The following is an 11,709-nucleotide window of genomic DNA, read 5'->3' as shown; positions in this document are numbered from 1 at the left end:
GACTTACGCTTAGAGTGGGTCCGATAACCTATGAACAACAACATAAGTCGGAATTAAACCCCGGTCGCTTAAGAAACTAGACTTTAACCATTTAGAGTCCTAATGTTCGCTTTCGCGCTTAACGGTTTACTTAAGTCGCTCGAGTACTCTCGGCTCCACCATTTTTAATAAATTAACCATTAAGGGTTTTATGGAGATTCTTTCGCGAGTACCTTACCAACTACCTAATCCACCTTACATAATTGTTTCATACTCCAATTAGTCCTTTAAGGTCTTTAACCAAGGTTTCAAAGTAAGGCGAGGGGGAATGTTTCGTTCGCGAAACGCCGTTACTTAAAATGGTCGTTTTTCCTAAACCGTACATCGGAATCAAACGAACTACATATCAAAACGAAGCTCGTAACATGAGCTATCTAAACATGGCAGTGGTCATAATCTAGCAGTGGGTTCTCGGGTCCTAATGTTATGCACAAAAACAGTCCAAAGAAAATCGGACATTACGACGGCTATGTTTACGCGATTTCCCAAAATTTTACCAACCAATTCAACCACCAATCAATCCCAATTCACAACCCAATCAAAACTTCATCCATACTTTATCATAACAGCCCCAACAACTCAACATTAACAATTTATACTATTCTTTATCATGAATTTAAACTACACTTAAGTTCATTAATCAACAACCAAGATTTACAACTCCAAAAACAACCCAAAACCAACTAATCTCTACATACACAACCATCAAGCCTCTCATGAACTATATTACTCATATTATGCTCTTAACATTCAATAACAAATCTTGGTTAAGAGATTATACCTTCCTTGAAGCTTTTAATCCATGAAAGATCCTTGGAATGTCCATGGAAGCCTTAATATATGCTTAAGCTACCTTGACCTTGCAAATAAAATCAAGAATCACAAATTTGTTCTTGAAAGTTACTATTCACCCTAAACTAAAATGATTTGTTTGAGATAGAAAACCTTTGATTCAAGCACTCAAACTACTTGCTCTTCTTAGTTATGAAATATAGGATCCAAAGAAACAAACCTTATAATTTTCCATGGAGTATAACTTGTGTTTTGAATTTCTAATTCACCATTTTGGTGAAAAATTCGAAATGAAGAAGATGAAAAGGGGGGAGAGAGAAGCTTGCTTGTTTTCTTGATCTTTGTGCATAAAAAGCTTGGTTGATATCCTTTTGTTTTGTTAATTACCTTTTAACCATGGTAAAATTTGTGTGGCTTGAAATCAACCAACAATACCTTCCCTTTGGTCATGCTTATGTCATCCTCCTATGTCATCTTCCCACACTTGTCATCTTCTTGTTGGTGTGGTGACATCATCATCACTAACCTCTTTGATTAGCTCTTAATTACTTGGCTAATGACCGCTGATCTGTTATACGGTTCACTTAACTTTCGTTCTCGTTTATCGTTTGAGGGATCATACCCGGGATCTTATTACTTGGGTTCCCTTAACCTTTCTCAATACATTATATTCCTTTTATGATCCTCTCTTATAATCCTTGAATTTAAATCCTTTTAATCATGTTACCTTATACTCAATTCTTTCCGTATCTAGTGGATTTTCGGGAAAAATCAAAGTGTTCGGAATTGGATTCTGACGATCTTTACATACACTTATATACCATATAGAGTACTAATAAAATCTCAGAATATCCATAACAGAACCCCTACATAGTGTGGCATGAAAAGTTTTCTCGATCAGCAAAAACACTATTCATAAGGGTTTCAAAATTTCTCAAAAATTGGGGTTATTACAATTTTTCCTATTTAAGTAAGATCTGAAAACTAAACATAAATCATATTAGTCATGACATTATCAAATATATCTAACAAGGAACTATCGTGTGCATCTCATAAGTGAATTCTATGTGAACATGAAAGTCTGTCAAAGGGATGATGGTGTCTATTTTGTTGAGTCTTATGTGCAAGGGTTAAATTTGAAAGTTGATAGTAACTCTATCCATAAGGCCATGAGGTTGGGAAGCCATACTTTGCAAAAACCATGCATCAATATCTTTGATAAGTTTGTCTTTGATCAAAAGGAGTTTGAGTTATATGTTGGTCTGCTCTGTGATGATGATGTGCCTTTGGGTCTCTATGAGTCTAACTGAGGTATACACTTTAAACACTTCACCAACACATATCAAAAACTAGCAGTCATACTTAGGGCAAACATTCTCCCTAAACCAAAACAAGATAGAGTTTTTGATTTTGTTGATCTTAAGGTAATGTTTCAACTAGTAACTAATAAGGTTGAGTTTAACTTAAGCTTTGCCATAATTTTGAACATGATAAATGGATTTTATGAAGAATACATGTCATATGCTTTGCTTATGGCCTCTCTGTTTAAAATTAATCAAGTTAAACTAATCAAAACCTTTCTAAGCAAATTGAGTACTTTAATGTTGAAACCCTTTACCAAGATAAGGTTCCCTTGAGTGTGTGTAAGCCCCAGCCTACGAATCTGATTAAAATGCCTAAAATAGTTAATCTTAAAAAAAACCAACAATGAGATTAAAGTGCTAAAAGTGGAAATAAACAGTCTTAAAGTAATCAATCTTAAGTTGGTCAATAGGATTAATTACCTCGAAGAAAAGATTTTTAGGAAAGAGGCCTTACTTGAGGATTCTGAAGCTACTTCAAGAAGGCATGCGAGTGAGGAGGCAATTGAGCCTATGAGAGTTGGTGAGAAGGCTAATGAGATTGTTTGTGTTGGTAAGGGGAAGGATAAAGTTGCTGGTGTTGGTCAGAAGGATGATGAGTTTGTTGGTTTGGCAGACATTACTGTGCTGCCTAAGTTGTGTGAGACAGATGGAAATCTGGGTTTTATTGATGTTAACAAATCTCCTATCAAGGAGTAATCTAGTCTGTGTTACTTGTTTTTGCTGCTTGATGGGCTAAAATTCTTTGTACTTCATTTTTTCTATTTCAATTTCTTTCAATAATATTTCCAGTTTGGGTGTTGGTTGTTAATGTTTCTTAAAGTTCAATTCTTTTGCTTTAAGAACTGTTGATTGGCATGCTGTGATAGAGTCTGATCATTACTATCTTATTGGATTTGTAAAGCTGTTGTTGACCTTCTGTTAAATTTGTATGAATTTCGGTTGGTTGATTTTAACTGATATCTAGCTCAAACTGTATTATATGTGAACACTGTGGTATGATCTTAAAATTCAAACCAGGAGTATAAATATGTTATTAGCATATAAACTCAATCTTGCATGTTCTCAGGTTTATCACTCACTGTCAAAAATAGAATCCTAATATAGTTAGTTCTATAATAACTAAAGTCCAAAATTTGAGCAGTTAAATCTCTAAATTATTGTTCTTTGCAGCATTAATGTTGATGACCCCAGAATTTCTTTAGGCTACTGTTTATTTAAACTGTACTTTGGGCAGAATTGAATATATGTATGCAGGTACCTTCAACATCACTTTGGAATTTCAGCAGATCAAATTTTTTGATCACATATTGTATAAAATGTATAGAACAGTTTGAGAGTTTGTGAGAAGTATTAAAATCAAACTTTTTGTTGTATAACTTGAATAGTCGTATAGAAAATCGATTATATCATTTGATGTACACTAACCTACTAACTGATTAACTTGCTGACATTCAGAGATGAAAACGAACTAATTTTTTTAAAAATCGTAAGTTCGTTTAAACAAGTTAGCAAATTCTGCTTTAGCAGAAGAAAACTTATAACCTAAATGCAGATATACTTGCAAAGTCAAAAAGGATTATTAACATTTTTACTTGTTTCAATCTAAATAAAAACTTGGACGGATAAATGAATCAAATCTGTAATATTGTCATGTTTAACTTGATAAAATGGTCTACATTTTTTTTCTGTCATAAAAATCTGAATACAACCTTGTTTACAATTGGTTGCTAAAAAGAAACATGACTCCAAGTTTTATACTTATACAGTCAAGTGAACCAAATCACTGGCATTAAATTATAAATACTGTCTCACTGCATTTGAAAGTAAAAACCAACATTGCAACAGAATAAATCAAAATACTAGTTTTCAATCAAATAACACTTAAGTGAATAAAAGTGCAACTCTATTTCTCATCACTTAACTCATACAAATATGAACCAAAAATGGTATATAAGTTCATCCTATTTGCATAAACAAAGGACATAGTTTTTTTTATTAAAAAAAAGGAGCAGAAGAAGTTAGAAAAATAAGAGAATTCCTAAAGTCAAAATTATCCTTATAATACATTAGGGGGAAGCAAATTTATATACATCTCTCTCATCTTTTTGTTATTATCCAAATAAAAGGGGAAGGAGAAATTAGACCCCCCAATTTGAAAATTTTAAAATATTCTTGCTAAAATGACATTAATTCTACATCAAAATTTATTCATCTAATAAGTTGTTCAGTTTTGCAGGAATTAAATTCAAGGGATATACAACAATATTTCCACCTTTATATATTTATGTGAAAAATATTTTTCAAAACACATGCATACATTTAGGGGAAGCACACACTTAGAAAATTTTAAATTTTATGTTTTATTTGGCAAATACCAAAAAGGGGAAGATTGAAAGGACATCTTCGATTAATTATTTATTTTGGTATTTGCATAATTTAACATAAAATTTAATACACGTATATCCTCTCCAAATATGCATGAATTTAATTGACATAATCAAAAGTGAAAAGCCATATCTAACAAAATATTTTCAAAAATGTTTTTCAAAGTGTATTAATATTCTAAATATAAATACAAGAGATATTCCAATTTGCTGAAAATCAGAAATATATATTTTAAAGGAATATACTCCAAAGCAATGGGATCGTAAAAGAACTATCGGAAGAATGTTTTTTCTTAGGCTCTCTTGCAATATTAATAAGGCAAAGTTTGAAAAAGGAATATCAGAACTTGGATATTCTTTAGAAGGATCGTGCTAAATTTATTTCAAAAATAGATGGTTTTAAAAAGGATAAAATATATATCTTTCACTCCATAAAATATTTATAAATTCAAAGATATATTTTTACACTCTTAGAAATTAATATTTGATTAAAGAATATTAATATCTCATTTTATCCCCTGCCTCATATTTTTCCAAGTAATTTTCTCTTGTATCTCAAATATAATATTTATCGGAGAAAATACTTTTAAATACTTAAAAATATTTCCCACACTCTCAAAATATTTTATACTTAAGGAAATATGTTCTAAGTATTTATTTTATCCCAAACTAAGCCAACAATGTTATATGTTTTCATAAAAAATCGTTCATATTTTATTTGGAACCGAATCCTGATTTAATCATTTTAAATCCAAATAAAATACTTCCACTTGCTAGAAAATCTTGAAACTTAAGATTTGTCACTTAAATGGTATTTTCTATTCATGATTAAAGTTTCGTAATTTTTAAGAAATTTTGTGTGGGTGTGATTTTTTTTGGGTGTTGACTAAGACTTTGACCGAACGTTTAACCAAACTACGTTTGACCAAACTACCTTTGACCAAAATTGACCAAAACTTTCAGATCATCATTTTATAATATTTAGATAATTATCATATTTTTGGTTGTATTTATTAAAGGGTTTTTAAAGTCATTATATTTAATGGTGCTAATTACTTATTTAACAAAGTAATTAATGATTAATTGAAAAAGCTAAAATCCATTATTATATAATTAATAGTTGCTGGGATTTTTCTTGTTTGTCCTATATGCAAGTTGCAAACTAACACACCTTATCCTCCATGTCATCAATCCACACCACTCTTTTCATCCACCATTCAATTTAACTCAATCTCAACCACTCCCTTCAACTAACTCCTTCTATAAATAAACACCCACCCCCACCATTTTTTACACAAGCTAAGAGATAAATAATTGATGGGCATTTTCAAGAAGTATTCTCTCTACACACTCTCTAATATCCAAACCCAAATACTTCATCTCAAAAACCTTCTCTTTTACAAATATATATCATATATCAAGGTTTTTGATCTTCAAGCTTAGTTCCACCAACCAAACTCTATCGTACCAAGCAAAGCTCATTCATATCACTTTCTTACTCCCGAAGGGCTGCCCAAGTTCGACCAACAAGCCAAAATTCGGCCGAACCTCCGGCGAATTTTTCCGATGAACTTTTCCGGCGTACCTTTCCGTTCATCTCTTAAAAGTGGTAAACCTCTTAGCTTCCATTCGAGTCTTAACCGACCACTCTTAATATTCATATAAGAAGCTTAGTAACACCTTCTTTTCATCTCTACAGGCTCTTATATAGAATAAATTAAAGAAAAACAAATCAATACAAGGATTGTTTTCTACAAATTATACACTTCTAGCATGAAGTGATAATTTAAACAACGCTTGGTTTATATTCCTAACTAGCACCTTTAGTGTTTCGTGGGAATTAAATTACAAAGCTAGAATTTTATTCTTTAAACTTAAACGCACTTATTTTGACCATATATTGATATATTCGTTATAATTGTTTAACAAGACTTAAGCGACTTCCCTTACTAGCATCTTTAGTGTTCAGTGGGAAAACCTTAAGGCTTATATTATATATATATATATATATACATATTTATTATATTTAGTTAAAAGATTTAAGTGAATTCCCTTAACAACACCTCTAGTGTTTCTTGGGAAAATCTTAAAACTTTTAAGTAAATATAAGTATATATATAATTGTATAAGAATTAAGCAACTTCCCTTACTAGCACCTTTAGTGTTTCATGGGAAAAACTTAAACCTTATATTGTATTATATATATACACATATAAACTGTGCTAATATAATTTAAACTCTGCTCTTATATTATTTTGATATATTGTGTTTAAATTACGCACCTTTTATTTTCTCGGCCAAATATTTTATAAGGGTAAATAGTTAAAGAATAAGTGTAACGCTCTCGATTTATAAAAGTCTACACACGATTATATTAAACGAGACATTATTTTATCAAAGATCTGAAAGTTATAATGTTTCACCAAGGACTTGATATATTTATTACTTCGGAAATAAGATATATTATTCGAAACGAAGTAATATCAAATATACTTTAACATTCACTTAATCTAAAGAAAAGTATACGTTAATATTCTTTTAAGAATATTTATTCTTAATCCGGTCTAGTTAAGTGTATTACTAGTCCAAACTCTTTTTATCTATAACGGGTATTGTTTCGTAGATATTGCCTTCTTCGTTTTGCAGTGAGGTGAAGTATAGTGAGGTGATTCTCGTTCTAAAACCCAAGTCTTAGACGTACTAATGGGGAGTTAGTAGTATTCGCACCATGAGGAAGAGGAAAGACCCAAGACCAACTACTGAGATCCAAGACCGACAAAAGCTTAGAAGGACAAAGACTACACCAAGGGTTCTACATCAACTTTGAAAAAATAACAGGGTGTTATTGTCTAAGATAGGTTGTGTAGGTTACACATTTATTTTGAGGTGGTAACCCGGAGTTACGCACCAAGACAAGTATTTGTGGGGTTGTAAAGGTTTCTCCGCCTACGTAAGGAGCAAGGTTATTTTAAGGAAAAAACTCGTGTCCTGGAGAGGAGCTCGGGGACTGGACGTAGGGGTGAGCGAATCTATTAGAGGTTGCGCAATCGCGAACCAGGATAAATCTCCCGTGTGGTATTTTCTTCCTTGTCTTTTATTTTCGCATACATAATCTGCATCGGTAAAATATTTAAAACGGGATAAATATTTTTAAAACGCCATAATAATTTTTAAATTGGTAATTAAGCTATTCAACCCCCTTCTAGCTTAAAATAGCCCTTTTACGGGACCTAACATATTGCTTCCTGGAACCGGCGCATATAGGTTGAGAGGGACTCATTGTCATGCTGCTGGATGGTTTCCATGTGACACATATGCATCTCATGTGTCTTGTTTGCATGAAACCTCCTGAGGAATGCTGCGCGGAACTCCTTCCAACTGTGGATGCTTCGGGAGGGGATCCTGCTGAACCACCTCTGGGCCCCTCCCTTAAGAGTCGATGCGAAGAAACGGGACTTTGTCAAATCATTGTAGTAGTATATATGCGCAATCTGCTTAAAGTAGTTCAAGTGTTCTTCCTAGTCTCCCATACCGTCAAAAGAATCAAAATTGTAGTGCTTCAGGGCCCGCTGCCGGGGAATATCCTCCAAGGAGTGGCTGAAAGGAGTAAATGTTTCTCCAATTTATACTCCTGAGTCTCTGTCCATCTTTCTTTACAATTCAAAGATCATATCTTTTAGGTCTTTCTGCTTCTCCTCTTCTTCGTCATCAGAAATCAGTTCCGGAGTGGGATCTCTCCGGGCTCTTTTGATCCTGGACTTGGCTAGTAGCTTTTCTTCTTCTAACTGCATTCTTTTCTGGATCTTTAGTTCGAGCTTTGCTTCTTCTTCCTTTCTGATTTGCTCCCGCATCTCTTCTAACCTTTTTTGCTTGGCCGCTTCTGTTTCTTTTTTGTTTCCCCGATCCTTCTTGTTCTTCTCCCTTAGCTCCAATTTGTTCAAAGACGGATCTCCTAGATTGCTGGGAGTCCCCGGACTCCTCCGATTCTTCCTCAAGTTCGGCTTCTTCATGGAGCCAGATTTGCTCCTGCCTATAGAGCTGGATTGCTTCTGCCAACTCATTACTTGTGAGGTTGGCCATGTGCTCGTCAGCCACTGGGACATTAGTGTACTTGTATTGGTTCAGTTCAATGAGGGTCTTGCGTCCCGAGTGTTGACAATCCTCTCTATAACTGGAGTGTGTTGAAGTGGTTGCTCCTGGAGTGTTTCTTGTTCGGCTCCCGGGTCTTGAGCCTGGGAGTGGTCTGGCTCCTGGACTTGAGTGCTAGCAGAGGGTCTCCCAGAAGTATGTTTTCCTACTCTTGCCATTGTCTTAAAAATACCAACAACAAGTAACAAAAATTTCCAACTAACAATATTGATCTAAGGTTGCTTTTCGAAAATCGTAAAAACTATCCAGAACTATAACAAGCAGTAACAAACAACTTTCTGGGACTAGTTTAAACAATCTCTGGGACTACTCAACAATGTGGTAGAATAAGTATGGCGGGGTTTTAGAACACAAAGGCAATATGCAAACTAGAGCAAAATCGGGGTTCTAAAACAATTAAAACTAACAATAGCACACACAAACGTGGCTTAAATCAGCGAAACATGGCTCACACAAACGTGGTCTAAAACAACGAGCACACGCAAACGTGACTTAAATAAACAACATTCATATTTATGAGAGATTTTGGTTGCTTAGGTTCTTACAAGTTAAAGAAATGGACTCTTTCAAGAGCTTGCTGATGAAGGTGAATCCAGTGGCACCGAGACCCAAGGATGGAGAACCCCTCCTTCTAGCGCCAAATGATAAATCCTGGTGGTGGGGCTGCTCCTTCGACACCGTGCCTGAATCCTTCGCCGCTGTGGAGGTGTAGCTGTGGTGGAGCTCCAACAAAATAACACCGGAAGGGGGGTTTGGGTCCCGTGGCGTCTTTGGTGTGAGAGTAAGAACTCGCTTTTGGGGAAGATGAAGATAGATAGGAATGCAAGGTGGCTGTGTGTGTATATGAGTGTGAGAGAGTGATCAACCCCCAAAACTTTTCCTCCTTGGGCTATTTATAGCCCAAGGGTAGGGTTTGACACCTGGCTCGAGCGGATGGTTTACATGTGTCGGGGCAGGACTGGCTGAGGAATGTTCTGAGGATTCTCTGACACGTGCCCTGATTATTCCCATGATTGATATGTGACAATTGTCCATATCATGCGTTTAGGCAAGTGTCTCACGTGCCGAGATTTCCCAAAATCGGGTTTACAGGACTGGGTCAGTTAAGACTAGTGGTCTACGAGACTGCATTAAGTTAGAAATTCGGACCTGATCCTTACGAGAATTACAAGTACTCTCAAACACCATTGAAGATTCAATTAAATTATGGAACTCTATCTCTCTGTGTCGTCATAGGCGGGGCCTTAAACAATTTTGTTAACAAGAAAATTATATGATAAAGAGATTCTCCATAAATTGCGATTGTCACTAGAAAACAAAAACTGATATGGCAGCGTGAACATATACAACATTTGACAATCTTGATTGGTCGTATATCGGATTCCTAACTTTTCTGTTAGGTTGAATGTACAAATGTTTTCATTATTTATTGAAAGACACTCGATTCCGACATTTCTATACGACTAATTATCATGTTTTTACAAATGTTTTCATTATTTATTAAAAGACACTCGATTCCGACATCTCTATGCGACTAATTATCATGCTTCGAACAATATCTTTCATTCTTATTTTTACCTATTAAAAGTTGATTAGATGCGCCCCTCTTCCCGTGTATTTAAATACTTGATTTTTTAATACGTGCGCAACACACATATAATAAGTCTTAATTTTCATAATTTTGATACATTTTGATTAATAATTTAATTATACATATGATTGACCTCCATTCACGATAACTAATAAAAATGTGCTAAATTAATAAAAATTAATTTTTATTGTATGATTTTTAGGACGTGAAAAACCGATACATAATTAGATAATTTATGTAACAAATATATCAATATTGACTTCAGCACTTTTTTTATTCTTGAACAAACCATCCACAGAACTTAAAAATCTAATCAATAAATATATTTCTTATTGGTTAGTCAGCCTTTTGACTTTGGTAGCGTACTCTGGATTTTGCTGCAGAGAAACCTGCATAATATTTCTAACTGAATATTTGGTTTGTGTGAAGTTCACATTTTTAAAATTTTAATTTATTAAAATAAAATTATCACTGTTATATGTCATTTACGCTATGTGAAAATCAGATGAATAAAAAATATGTGATTATGGGAGAAAAGATTTAATACACAATTCTCATTTCTCAAAAAAAAAAGGAAAAATATTTAATAAATTTATTACTATAATTTATATTTCCCTCCACCACTCTTCCGAAAATAGCTTAAATTGACACCCCTGATTATCGAAAAATTATTTGAAAGCAGAAGGCACCCCTGAAATATGTGTTACCGTCTCGCCGCTAAAATAAAATTAAGTAATTACATAAAAAAGGTATAAAATGTTATTATCAAATGACGTGATATGATAATATGAAATAATTTAATTGATGTTATTGGTGTGATTGTATTAGCCCTGAGATTCATTAATTTTAATTGGTTACATGATCCAAATTTCATTTAGCAAATAAAGTCTGACAGTAACATTTTGTAACTATTTTGAAACCAATTTGTACCCTAACATTTTTCAATATATTTTTTTATTTTTTAGTCATTAATTTTTTTGAACATGCAAGAAAGCGCCCTCACAAAAAAATAAAAACATGAGGGTGCGTTTGAAAATTTATTCCGTAATCCTAAAGCAAAGTTTCTAGTTTCTAGATAGGTTAACCCCATCAAAATGACAACAAATTTAAAAAGTTGTAGCAGACACATCCTTTGTGCTGAATTACAGATGAAATAGAAAATGAGTTAGTTGGGATAATAAAGGTTGAAAGTAGTGAGAAAGATAAGAACAGTAGTGTCTGAAAATATCAAAAGATATAGTTGATGGTTGGAGTGTTGTAGATGCATTATCACTAGAAAACACATACATGCGTGATAAAGAGACATATCAAATTAGCTGCAGTTGAAGACATTGACATTCTTCGTATAATTGTATTAATGTGAAGATTCACAAAGCAGGTGTCCACATTT

Source organism: Apium graveolens, chromosome 10, assembly GCF_009905375.1.
Source record: "Apium graveolens cultivar Ventura chromosome 10, ASM990537v1, whole genome shotgun sequence".
Lineage (NCBI taxonomy): Eukaryota > Viridiplantae > Streptophyta > Magnoliopsida > Apiales > Apiaceae > Apium > Apium graveolens.
This window is presented reverse-complemented; position numbering follows the sequence as displayed.